At 35.8% G+C, this 13865-nt stretch overlaps 2 long non-coding RNA genes across 2 annotated transcripts; both read right to left on the reverse strand.

Annotated features, from left to right (window-relative positions):
- Nucleotides 1-2520: 2520 nt before the first annotated feature.
- LOC135291037 (uncharacterized) lies at nucleotides 2521-4155 on the reverse strand. Its single transcript, XR_010353906.1, has 3 exons — nucleotides 4087-4155; nucleotides 2844-3027; nucleotides 2521-2610 (listed from the first exon to the last, which is right to left on the reverse strand). It is a non-coding gene; the product is annotated as an uncharacterized LOC135291037 (long non-coding RNA).
- A 4774-nt stretch (nucleotides 4156-8929) lies between these two features.
- LOC135291038 (uncharacterized) lies at nucleotides 8930-12552 on the reverse strand. Its single transcript, XR_010353907.1, has 3 exons — nucleotides 12470-12552; nucleotides 9238-9394; nucleotides 8930-9051 (listed from the first exon to the last, which is right to left on the reverse strand). It is a non-coding gene; the product is annotated as an uncharacterized LOC135291038 (long non-coding RNA).
- Nucleotides 12553-13865: the final 1313 nt, after the last annotated feature.

Consider the following 13865-nt stretch of genomic DNA (forward strand, 5'->3'; position numbering starts at 1 on the left):
GGAAAAGTGTCCAATTCTACTGCTCAGGTATTTATACACTTTTTTGCCAATATTGATTCCATTATAAAAATGTGACTCATTCTGGATGGTTACAGAAATAAGCTCTAATTTCTGTTAATATTTTATAGTGAAAAGACAAAATTTTGGAAGAAGTAATCTTTTACTATGCTTTCTTTGATAGGAAATTATGCAAACCCTTAAAAAGTCTAATATATTAATAAATCTTACAGCAAACAATTATTACCAATTAAATCAGTTACAAAATTTCAGTTACTCTTCTTGTAGTACAAAACCATTGTTGTATAGAAAAAAGTGTATGTAATCATATCTGTTAAAAGCTACAGAAGTATCTCCTCTGAAAATATTCAGCTGTTTTCAAAATATTTTTCAACCATCCAAAATTACTTTTGGCAGTTACTTTTTGTCTTACAAACAAGAACTACTATGTTTGTATTGTGTGGGACAACTAATTAGAAGACAGAAAAACCATGGGTCTATCCCTGATCCTTGTCCTCCTGTTACTGTGTTGCCTAACTGAGGAAAAAGAAGCAAAATTACTTTACTGTATTTTACCAAAGTAGAGAAATTCTCAACATTTACAGAACTGATGTAGTCAGATGCTGTGCCATTCTCATTTTCAGTTCTGGCTAAAGCTGCAGAACTTGGGCAGCATGTGCTGCTCTTGGGCTTTTACAAACTGAGAAAGGATTCTCAGGAAGCTGCTCCAAGTTGGCAGAGTTTGAAACACCACCTGTGCTCTTTTAAATGTTGCTAGTATATGTGCATGATTTGACCCAGTCAGAAAGCTACAATTTGATCCTTTATATACTCCATTTCTCAGAGGAGAGTGGAAACAGCGTATAACTTGTGTGAGTTCAATGAATTAAAAAAATGCTTAGCATAGTAGAAGTCACACATCAATGTACTTTAGACTCAAGGGTGTTCTTGTGTGCCCTTTATTGAACAGCTGAAGACAATGAACAAACTCATGGCTAATCATGATTAGCCATGAACAATATACTATGAGGGCATAAAATGGGAAAGAAAATAACAAGAAAAAAAACCAAACAAACAAACAAAAAAAACCAACCAACCAACCAAACAAACAAAAAAAACCAACAAAACCAAACAAAAAAAACCCCAAAACAAAAAAACCCCACAAAAACAAAAAAACCCAACCAACCAAACAGAAAAATGCCAAAAAAACCAAACCAAGCAAACAAAAAACCAGCACAAAAAGCCCTCAAACAAACAACAATCCCAAATAAACAAACAAACAAACAAATAAATCAAAAAAGCCCAACAAATCCCCCCCACACCACTTTATTTCAATGAATAATTTGTCTAGCTCAGCTGCTAATTTCTTTACAATTTTTGAATCTGTTTCCCTGTTACACCAATATAACCATATTATTTTGCCTTTGACCTTTTACTTCATGTCTTACAACATGACTCCTGAGACAATGTCTTCCAGCCAGTAACTTCCTGGGATCAACCAGAATTCATTGTCACCTTGCATTTGGCTAGACAGCAACATTAGCAAATACATGAAATCACTAACGTAAAACAAATGATTGTTCTCTTCTTACATGGCTTTTCTCCAGCAAACTTGTAGCATGGGCAAATGGAACTGAACCATAAGCACAATCTCTGTAGTGTCTTTGGTTATTGCATGTATATGAAATAGAGGAGAATAACTCCTAGATGCACCTGAACTTCCTGATATCGATTTGAACTTCCTGGCCTAAATTTTTATTGTTTTTACTCTGTGGACTTGAAACTCAGTGATAATCTCTAGTGTAAATTTTATTATATAAAAATTAGTGCTAATTATATAGCTACCCTAAGGTGGTGCATAAAAGAAGTTTGGAAAATTGCATTTGTAGACTAAAAAAAAATTGCTGTGGTGGTGATTATGCTCTATCATCAAAATGATATGTGCAATACGTCCTCTGAACGACCTAAAGCATTACATCTGAAAGGATCTGTCAGAATGTGGCACTTAGAGCACCACAGATTGCCACAAATAAATTAATGTTAAAAAGGTAGCTGAGGTAATCAAGAGTGAAATGACTGCTAATCTTAAAATAAACTGCTCCTCACTTCATAATTAATAAAACTGAAATATGCCAGATAGTGGTAAAGATGAACAGGAAAAACATAGATTAATATCTGCTATTGCCACAGATACTGTACACTATGAATATAGTGTCATTTAAGCTGATTAGATAAGTATTCTCATAGGCAATACCTTGAACTTGCTTTATATACCTTTGTGCTTTCTGCTACAGTTCTTCAAATATTAAGGTTGAGAATGACAAAATTATTTTGCCTTCAAATTATTTACTTAATGCAAGAGAAAAGTTTCAGCAGACAGCACACATATCAGTGTCAGTTTCTTTATTTGAAGTAGTGGAAATGCTGGGCCTCAGTCCCTAAGAAAATTGCTTCATCTCAATGTGAACTGTACTTGTGATTTTCTTATGTTTTATTCTAATACAAAGTCACAGCATGCCACTCCTATGTAATATTCATTCTTATTAACCTTGAGCTGAATTCTTTTTCCAAAAATGGTTGTCAGGATGAGATTTCTGAGGATTATCTTCACACCTGTGAAAAAGTCCCTTGACAGTTTCAGTTTACCTTGCTTAATAGTATCAAAAAATATGGTAAATTCTTCCTAGAAATAAAAGTATGAAAGATTGTACTGTCTAACTTCTAATGCAATAAAATTGTGGGATTAATGAAGAGGAAGAGAAGTTTCCTCATCACATTGGATTATGCATTACGTTCAGCTCTTATTCATCTAGAATTAGAATAACAAACAGTCTGCACATACTTACCAAATAAGATTTGTGAAGAGTGAAAAGAGGATTGAAGGAAGATCTCAGGTAACTGATTCCACTATGAATTGCCTAGATTTTGTCCATCATCTCATGAGAAAGAATAGATGTATGGTAGAAGCATTTCAGAAAGTACAGTTTCTTGGTATAAGTATCTTCTTTTGTATTCATTGTTGCTTTTCACCTTGAACAAATGGAAGCAAATGGAATTCTCAGTTCTGTGTTTTCCCCTTTTATTTCAGGGAACAGTGCTGATCTGTCTTCCTACATAGATATATGCAGTGCAATGCCTTCTTGTAATCTAGAGTAACATAATTTTGGCTCTTGAGGGTCTATTAGATAAGACAAGTTCAATGAACCATCTGTGCTGATATACTTTATGCCATAAGGTCAAACTGGTACCTGGTTTTTTTGGTGCTTATGTACAATATAGGACAGGAGAAGAAAGGGAGTGGGCTGTGAAGGAGTGTAATAAAACCTTCAGAATACATATGCTCATAACAAATTTCCATACCTCAAATTATAGTATTTGGTCTAGAGTTACAATTACATGGATGCAAAGGATATGAAATTAAATTTACGTGTTCAGATAACAATAATAATACCTAGCATTTTTGTATCTTTCCTTCATCAAGAACTGTTTACATCTGTTGCAAAAAGTTCAGCACCACTGTTTCATTTACTAGCTATATAAACTGAAAGACATAGAAAGTCCCTTGACAGATCAGAAGAAGAGCCAGAAAGAAGATACCTGTCCTGTAATCTATTTGCTAGGTCTTGTGAAATTCACTTGTATGACCCACATTCTTTTTCTAGCAGTAACTTTGACACTAACAACCATAAAGCCAGCCAACCAACCAAACAAATGAGCAAACAAAATAAAATAAATAAAAGCCCAAGCAAAACCAAATATACCAACCAATAAAAACCCAACGACAAAAAAACCCAAAAAAAAAAAAAAACCCAAACAAACAAAACAAAACAAAACAACAAACAAACAGACCAAAAAAAAAAAACCAACAAAAACCCCAAAACTAAACAAAAAAATCCCTCCCACTATGAGTTATTGCAGTGGTCTTATTTCACATGGCATAGTTGCATAGTTGCACTGTGAAATTCTGTTTACTAACTTATAATTAGTAGATAAAATGTCTTAAATATTTGGAATTATATGTCATTGCCAAATAAAAAGTAGGTGTTAAATGGTAGTTTCTACTTTAAAATGCATATTCTATGCTTTTACCTTCTGTAACAAGACCAGACAAAAAACACTCCTCTGTGATGTTTGGATTCTGAAACTGTTGTTTCTCTTGTTAGAGGGCACAAGATGCACTGTATCTGAATTCTTAGAGCTCTATTGCATCATCACTACAGCAGGGACTTAAATCACACCTACATGGAAGGTGAACACATAAGGGATATTTTTTCCAGCAATGTGAAGTATAACACATTCCAGATGCCACATTAAGACAGCATTGTATCGTAGACAGTGCTATAGACTTTTACACTGCTGAATAGCTGATACACTCCAATGACTCCACCTATTCCATTGCTGGCATAGACCGCAGTGTCCTTCCTCACCACTGGTCTGAAAGATGTACAATAAACAATTATGGCTTTCTTTGAGGCCCATCTGTTCTACCACCTGGTACAATGAAAAGTCTATGTATATGAAAAAATAAATATTTATATTTATATTTATATTTATGAAAAATAACATTACTTTAAGTGTGGTATTCATCCTGTTGTCAAAAAGGTACCAAATAACTTAATTTTTGTAACGGAATTTTCTGTGTTTATTTTCCAATCTAAGATAGCAAATGACAAGAACAAAAAACGTACTTCATGCTGGTTAATGTCACCATTCCCAATTTTTCTTTTAACATTTTTTTCTCCGTCAATATGAGGAAATGTACAGTGGAAAATTAGGTATTAGATATTTGAAACAAGACCCTCAGGTATTCTTACTTGTCTAACTGCTTTTTGTCTATCAAAAAGTACTATTTGTCAACTTTTGATTGTTACACCTTTATTTTTATAGTTATTAATTTATTTATTTAGGGTTTCTCAACAGTTGTCAGTAAATTTATAACTATTAAATTTTTTCATGAGCTTATATAGACACTCTGAAGTGACTTTAACATTACATGGCAAAACTGCTGTCTCCAAATTATTAGCACCCACAGAGCCACCAGCACTTGTGGAACTGTTCCTCAGTATTGGCAGATGTCAGTGAATTTGGCTGCCTAGTCTGAGAATGGAGAATATGACTGGGCCTGTAATGGCTGTTAGATTCTGGTTATGTTCTCCAGGCAATAGGTGACACTTAGTGAGTGCTTATTGAAAGATGAATTTTGTCTTTTCCATCTCATTGATAGTTTTCCACACTAAAGCATGCATTAACAAAATTAAAAGAAAACCAAAAATTGTAGTCATTAATCTCTGGAAAAATCTTGACCTGCTTCAAAGGCTGAGTACAGTAGGGTCGGCATGGGAAGATTTTTTTCCAAAATGTTTTTACCTCTTGGCTGAAATCTTTTCTGTTGTCAGATTTTCACCAATTATTTTTTCCCTTTCTCTATAAAGAAAAACAAACTTTTGGATGGAAACTTAATTTAACAAAAATCCTTTTAAAAGTAGCATCAACATATAATTTTTGGCTAGCCCTGTATGGAGCACTATAGCAAAATAATACAACCTTAACAAGAGATTGGTATATTTCACAACTTGCTAAGTGATAGGTGACTTTATGAATCAAACAACATTTTCATTGAGTTTTACTTTGCCTAAATAAATTTTCTCCTGTTTTATAGTATAAGCTGTCTTGTACTGAGCATTAATCTAGTTATAAATAATAAACCCAGCCTGGTTCATAAACCAGCCCCATGGCTGACTGACAGAAGCTTCACCCAATAACATTCTTCCCAAGGAAGAATGCTCCAGGACCTGGGGGGGCATGAAGATCAGAACAATGAGCTGTCTGGACCCAGGAGTTTTTAATTGCCTATTAAAAAGTAAGCTCTGAACAATAAAATATGCTGTTTGCTAATGACCAATGGAGGTTTGTTGGTTGTATCTGTCTCCAATGCTTGACCACTGCAGTAACATTCTCCTTACTACTTGTCTGCCTAGCGTTAATTTAAACCTGTCAAAATGACAGTTCCTGCTACTCAAGGATCCTAGAAAAAAGCCTACATTAATTGATTAAAACAACCCTTGCAATTAATGTGTTTTTCAAAAAAAAAATGAGGAAAAATCTTCAAATTACTGGGGGAAAATGGGACCAATTTGGAGATCAACTCCTAACCTTAACAATAATAAGCTGTGGAGATCAGAGTATGCATTCGCACACAGTGTTTGCACCTATGCTTCTGCAGTGTGTACTACCAAAAAACACATCTGTTTAAACAACTTTAGTTACACCTTGAAAAGGGCTCTGGGGAGGCAAAAAGAAAGGATTTTTTTATTTCAATTTGGCTTATTGAGGAGAGGTGGAAACTCCATAGATCTTTGTAAAATATAGAAACTACCTTCATTTTTTTGGGATCTCGGGAGAAATACAGTTTGTGCCTCTTACATTTCCTCCCAGGTTCTTCTGTGTCACCAGTGAAAACTTAGCTAAATATTCTACTGCAGTTTACCTAGTGAATTGATTTTTTACTTAAAATATATGTAAATTATGTAGCTTAATAATGGTGCGAAGGTAAGGGAAGCAAAGCAGTGGTTGACAGATGCAATCACAGGTAATGAGTGCACTGGTATTTCCAGTACATCTTTAACATAAGCAAAGTTCATATTGTAAAGGTAAAGGAACCCCCTGCTGATAGTAAACCTGAAGAAATTGAAGACCTGACGCTGTACCTGACACTAGGTGATATTCTTCTGGTGATTGCAGCAGTGCTTTAAAGGACTGAGTTATTCTAAGTGGTAATACTGGAGTGATTTTTGCCTTGTGAAAGTTGCAGTGCAGTGCAGATGACTCAGCCTTTGTGGTGATATGGTATGAGTATTGATCTATTTCCTGCATTCAGGATTAGTATTTATGCATTTTTTCCTGGTTTTGCTAGCCCCCTCTTTTTTGGTCACCCTTAGAATTAAAATGAATGGTACAGGCAAGTTCTCCTTTGCATACCAGTAGCACTCTTAGCCACACATCAACAGAATGTAAAAAATTCATTTGGACAGACAGCCTACAGAACTGAGACAATGTTCAGTTGAGGCCAGTGCATGTGCATACGTCTTTTATGTCTGTGATAAGCACGTGACAGACTTTTTTGTTTGTTTGTTTGTTTGCTGTGCATGTCAAAACTACTCTTATACTTTGTTTAAAAAGTTCTGGTATGTACCAGAACAATCAAATATTTCCTAGAATGATCCTTACAAGAAAAATATTGTTGTTTTCTTTTGGCAAAATCAGAAGGATTTTTCTTCACAAAATTATGAAATTCTAAGTAACTCTTTAGAGTTACTGTAGGTACATTCTAGAATTTTCTTGAAATTATTTCTTAAGCATTTTTCTTAATACCTAGTCTTTTCTTTGATGTTTGTGAGAAACCATTTGTTTGGGCCCCTTGAGTATTAAATACTGACAATTCCAGAGATTTATGAATTTACCATTCCATCAGCCCTTTCAAATAACGTCTGTTTATAAAAGAAATTAACATAGGTTAAAGACCTAATCTATGGCACTATTTTCTTATTTCTTTCACATATATAAGGCCCTGTGGAATTGTATGCATTACTTGCATGAGATCTCACAATTAATATGCATGTTTAAGATTGCTCTCCCTCCTACTCACTATGCTTTATGGTAAACCAACACTGGACTTTATTTGGCTACTATGGAAACTCGGTATGTTTTGAAGTCTATGTTGTTTGTTTTTCAACAGAGACATTTATATTACCCCCATTAAAACCAAGATCACAAATGAATCTTTTCTTCTTTCAAAACATACCCTTGAAATGTACTTTGTGAAGGCATTTCGGTTTACTACTTTGGGTGTCACAGTGATCAAACAGTTGTTATCTCCTATAAAAGCAGGTGGGAAGAAGAAGAGCTTAATTCAGTGCTGTGATTTCTATCAATTAGAGAGAGTAGTGAAAGCAAAGAAGGAAACACTAATAAAGCAGATTTTTGTTGTAGTACTCTGAATGCTTCCTAACAAAAAGGACCTCTTAAATTTATTAGAACATTAATCTGCTTTGAGGTCATTGAAAATGCAAAAATATATCAAAGTCTACATGGCAAAATCTGGACATTTTAAATTCAGCAATACTTTAAATACAATTTAAAGGAAAGTGAGGAGCAAGTTACTAGAAAAAATAAAGAACATTCTCACTCCACAATTTCCTGTAAATTGAGGTCCTACTGCCTTTTCTAGTTCTAAAGTTGAAGTCTGAAACCTTGCAGAGGGATAATAAATATAATGCACATGTCCTGTTAATTGGTACACAGTAGGAGGCTGACCTAGATTGTTTCTTTTTGGAATTAAATTTCCAGGAGGATAGAAAGAAACTATATTAAACAAAGCCTTTTCCAATTTACATCAGTGAAAGAGAGAAGGGTACACTTCATTACCAGTGTTATATGAGTCCACATTTGGCTCATATAGTCCTTCTTAAAAGGTAGTTCGGGGGATATAAATAAATATTTTTTCAAACTCACTGACCTTTAGTGCTCATAGAAGCTTTTCCAGACAAGTTTGCCCAGGCAACACCTGTTGTTATTAGGGTGTCCCATGTGTGTAGAGAGAGAATTGTGCCAATTTCTATGTTTTGTGGTGATTTTCAGATACAGATAAATGACCAGTAAAGATAAAGGAAGTCTGAGTAATATACAATATTGCTGTGTATAGTGGTATCATCTAGTTCTTGGTCCTCAGAGGTGAAAGGGAATTTTATGGAAATATAACTTAATATATTTTTGCATTATTACTCAGTGTGAGTCCAATCATATAAGCTTTATTTAAATAAACTACTCATGCTTATGTAAATAATCCTGTTGGTATTGCCTGAAGAAAACCTACTTGTGGAAGTAAATGCTGTTATAAATTATACATCAGCAAGATTATGTTAAAAATTGTATTGTTGCCTGAAACTTCAATGCCAGTTTTTTCATGTTACCTTTTATTCTGTGGTGTCTTCTGGGTGGAGGTTTAACTTTATTCCATTTTCGCAGAATCCACCTTAATGAAGCCACCATGCACAGCTAGAAAAGGCAATATACAGCACAAGAGAATATCATAAAGCATCTGAAAATACAAACCATTATTTTAATATTAAGCTGTCTAGAAGAAAAAATATAAAAATTGCATTGCAGATTTAGAAGAAATATCAAAATTTTGTATTTTAACTTGCATATTAAAAATTACTGTTATTTGAATGCAGACATTACCATGTATATGAAGAGTATGATGAGACAAAAAACTTTTGTCCCTCTATCTTTTCCTTCTTCCTGCCCATTCCTACAGGACGACATGATGACTCTTGAACTAGGTGTTTTAGATCTAGCTATCTGCATGAGAAGCTTAGTTAATATTCCAGAGCTCTATCTAAAAAAAAAAAAAAAAAAAGAAAAAATATTATAGTCTGATTATTTGTAATAGTAAAGCTGGAAGCTGCCAATACTCATTAACATAGAACACAGAGGAATCCAAATTATCCATGTAAGGCTTTTTATTTTTCACTTCAAATACAGTGAAATCATAATCTTAATAATTTGCTCATAAAATTTAATGTATTTCACTTGTAAGTGCATCTTCCTTAACGTAATCTGAAACATCTCAGGTTTTATTCACAACTCATTGAGAACCATAAAGGCCAATTATAAGCAAGAATCAAGCTAAGTAATAAAATCCCAACCTATACTGTGAGAACAGGTCTGATCTGTTCTATATTCTGTCTTTATCACAAGATATAAAGTCAATTTAATATAATCACTTTGAATTACTAAGTTCTGCCAGGGAAATAATCAGAAGTATATACATTAACTAAGGCAATGATTATTTTGTAGTTACTCCTTGAATTGCACCAGTACTGCATGTTTATTAAATTTTATGCACTACTTTAGTTACTGTTATGGAAAAAGCACTTAAAATAGGACTTCAAAAGAAGATCTCCATTGCAGATAGAGTACTACACAATAAATTCTGCCTGTGCTTCTTCAATTTATCTCAGATGTAACCCTTATTAAAACCACAAATACCTCTTAATTCTCAAAAATGTTTTTACTTAAAGTACATAGAAAAGATTCTGAAAGCAAAAATATACTATTTCACCCTGATGAAAACTGTTGTGGATTCATAAAGCAATGGATTTTCTGACTAAGTGTCAAAAGCCATGTTTAAACATACCAGCATCTCACAACAGGAAAATGTCTCTAGCAGTCACTACTATTCATTTTGTAGGCTCTTGAATGCCCTGTGAACTATCACAACTATATGATCATAAGAATTCTTCCTATATTTTATTTTCTTGGTAAACTTTTGCTTCTAATCTACTACATATTCCTAGGCCAACCATTTCAAGTGCATGTGTACCAATGCATGCAGCTTGGGAAAAAAATAGGAGGAGCTGGAGCTCCACGGCTGGTCGGAAAGTTGGGATATTGTAGGAATATCTGAAACATGGCATGACAACTCACATGACTGGAGAGTCACAATGGATGACTTCCATAACCCAGGACATCTCCCTGGATGCCCCGGATGACTCAAAATCCTGGCAGGGGTTCGGAGATCATGGCAGGAAGTCAAAGACACTTGGAAATTCAATCTCAACCCATGGAGCATATTACCAACTTTATATGAAGAATTGCAAGTCACAAAAGTTTAGATAGCATAACAGTAGTTGCCACAGGGTGAAAGGTGAAATTTTGAAGAATTTTACTATGGAGGTCTAGGGGGCAAGATGGAGGGATTTAGGCATTGTCCTGTCCTTCTTTCTTCTTCTTCCTAACCTCCATCTTCTTGGTGAAGGTGGCACTTTGGGATTCGTGTAGTGTAGAAAGTCACTGTCTAGGTGATAGGATAACTGTAAATATAGAATACATAGTTTATAGTATAAAAGACAACACCAGCCCGGGGATGGGCAGAGTGTGCCTCAGACTGACCTGCAGAACAGACCTTGGCAGGCCAGACAGAAAATGTTTTAGATAAGAAATAATAAAGAACCTCGAGAACACGAGCCGAAGACTCCTGATTTCTTCTTCGACAGGTGGTTTGGGGAAAAGAGACTTTTTAACACACCCCGGGATCATCTCGACCAGAGGAAATCCTGAGTGATAACGACAGTCTGCAAGATTCTGAGTCTGTTTGAAGCAGAAGATGTCAAAGTGATCAAATACCTATTGAGACCTAGAAGTTCACTGCCAGGGAGTGCTGAGATTCAGTCAGAAAAGCAAAATCTCAGGGTGGCTGTCCCTGCCAAAGTTCCCACTTCACCACTAAGTTTGGTATCACTGGCAAACCTTATCAGGTTACATTTGATCCTCTTTTCCAGGGACTTATGAAAACATTAAGACAGCATTGAGCCCAATATTCATCCCTGGGAATACCACTTGTGCCAGGTTTGAAAAGCAACTATTTACCCAAAGACATTGAAATTACCCAAAGACATCAAAATCTACAAGAAAGGGTTCTATGTAAAGACCAAGCATAAATAGGAGGAAAATACTGGTCCACTGTTAAACAGAAGTGAATTAATCACCAGTAATGCTAAAAAGGCAGGCATAGAGGTTCTCTATGCTTCCTTCAGCTCCATCTTTACCAATGCTTTTTGACCCAGGCCTTGGGAACAACAATCCACATTGATGATAACACAGGCCAAGAGTCAGTGAGGGAAGATTTGGTGTGTGAACTTTCAGAGTTCACACCTGAGACAATATCCACCCGAGAGCTGTTAAGGGTGACATCATTGTGAGATCACCCTCCATAGTCTTTGAGAAGTCATGGATATCTTCCCAGAACCCTGGAACAAGGCTGTCACTCCCATCTAACAAGAAGGACTTAAATCAGGAAATTATAGACCCAGAAGTCCTACTTTGGAAAGTTATGGAACAAATGCTCCTGGAGGCCATTACTAGTCAGGTGAAGTACATGACTAGGAAAAGCCAGCATGGATTCACCAAGTGCAAGTTGTGCTTGACAAACTTGATCACCTTCTACAACAAAGTAACCTACTTTGTTGATGTGGAGCAAGGAGTGGACATTGTCTACCTGGATTTCTTCAAAGCTTTTCACAGGGTTTTCCACAGCCTCTTCTTAGAAAAAGTCTTGTGTTTAGACCAGTGGTCTGTGTGGTGAAACTGGCTATTTACCAACAACCCAAGAGTGCTGGTAAATAGTTGCTTTTCAAACCTGGCACAAGTGGTATTCCCAGGGATGAATATTGGGCTCAATGCTGTCTTAATGTTTTCATAAGTGGTATCCCCGGGGATGAATATTGGGCTCAATGCTGTCTTAATGTTTTCATAAGTCCCTGGAAAAGAGGATCAAATGTAACCTGATAAGGTTTGCCAGTGATACCAAACTTAGTGGTGAAGTGGGAACTTTGGCAGGGACAGCCACCCTGCAAGAAGACCTGGATAGGTTGAAAGAGTGGGCTACCCATACAAGTGTGAGGTATTGCACCTGTAAAAATATAACCCGGGAGTGCAGAACAGGCTAGGATCTACCTGGCTGTGGAAAGGTCTTGGTGGACAAGTTCATACAGTATGAATGACCTCTGTGATGCTGTGGCAAAGAATGCCAATGGGATGCTAGGCTGCCTCATAAAGGGCATGACCAGGAGAGAGAAAATAATAATTTTGATTTACTTGGCCCTGGTCAGGCCACAGCTGGAATACTGCACTCAGTTTTGGTCCCTACTATACAAAAAGATGTGGCCAGGCTAGACAGGGTCCAGAGAAGTGCCACAGAGATAAGAAAAGGAAGCCTTCCCTCTGAGATAAGGATGAAAGTGCTGGACTTGTTCAGGTTTGAGAAGATTTCAGTGAGAATTTATTACCTTGCTCCAGCGACTACAGAGAAAATGGAGACACCTTTTTACAATAAGTAAAGAGGAAAAGATGAGGCCTAATGGGTTATTCCTGGGGAGATTGAAGTGAGACACTTTTAAGATCCAGGTGGACAAGGTGATGGGTCATTTTTTCTGGACTGTACTTCTGTACTTTTGACAAAAAAGGTTGGTTGAGATAATCCTTGAGATCCCCTTCCAGTATTTAATATTCTGTAATTCTATTTTTTCTATGATTTCTCTAATGTGGCACTGAATGACAGTTTTTTTTATTTTCATTTCACCCAAAAGGAGTAATGGATGGAGAATCAATACCTTAAAACCTTGTTCCCTGTGGGTTTGTAAGTAGTCCTTGTACTCCTTATTGCACCATGTAAAACCTTAAAACAATATGTTCACAGCATCAAAGTCTTGTTGACAGCTTTAATATGTATTGTGAGACTGAAAGAAGGCTTCATTAGCCCTCTAGCACTAATATTCTGAAGGAATTGGAGAATGAGATATGAACATAGCAGCCATTCCAAGGAATCAAAGTTGGTATAGATGGCAGGAAGAAGCCTTTTCCCCTCTTCTTCCTATTTCTTACAAATTATTCTGTAAATAAATATGCCTTTTTTTCTGAATGTATAACAGGGCTGGTTATCTTAGGCTCTGTTAATAGATATGAAAATGTTGGATATTATTTGCAAACATTTGATTAAGGAATGTACAGCCTCTTTAATTCAAACCAATTCCTAGAAGTAACCTAATTCTCCTTGTAAGGTAGTGCTGACAAAATTTTCCCTAAACCTTGCACAATTATGTTGGTTATTGCCTTTCTCTTTCCCATGAGGACTATAAAGCTGAAAAGTGGAGTTACATTTTTCTCCTGAGGAGAATACTGCAACTAGATTTAAAACCAATTCTCAAGAAAAGGCCTCCAATTTTTCCCTCTGAACAAGAACCCCTTCTCTCTATATGCAGACAAACAAACTTGCCCTCAACAAGAAAAGTACTTGGGAGAGAAAGAAG

This window comes from Passer domesticus, chromosome Z (assembly GCF_036417665.1).
Source record: "Passer domesticus isolate bPasDom1 chromosome Z, bPasDom1.hap1, whole genome shotgun sequence".
NCBI classification, from domain to species: Eukaryota; Metazoa; Chordata; class Aves; order Passeriformes; family Passeridae; genus Passer; species Passer domesticus.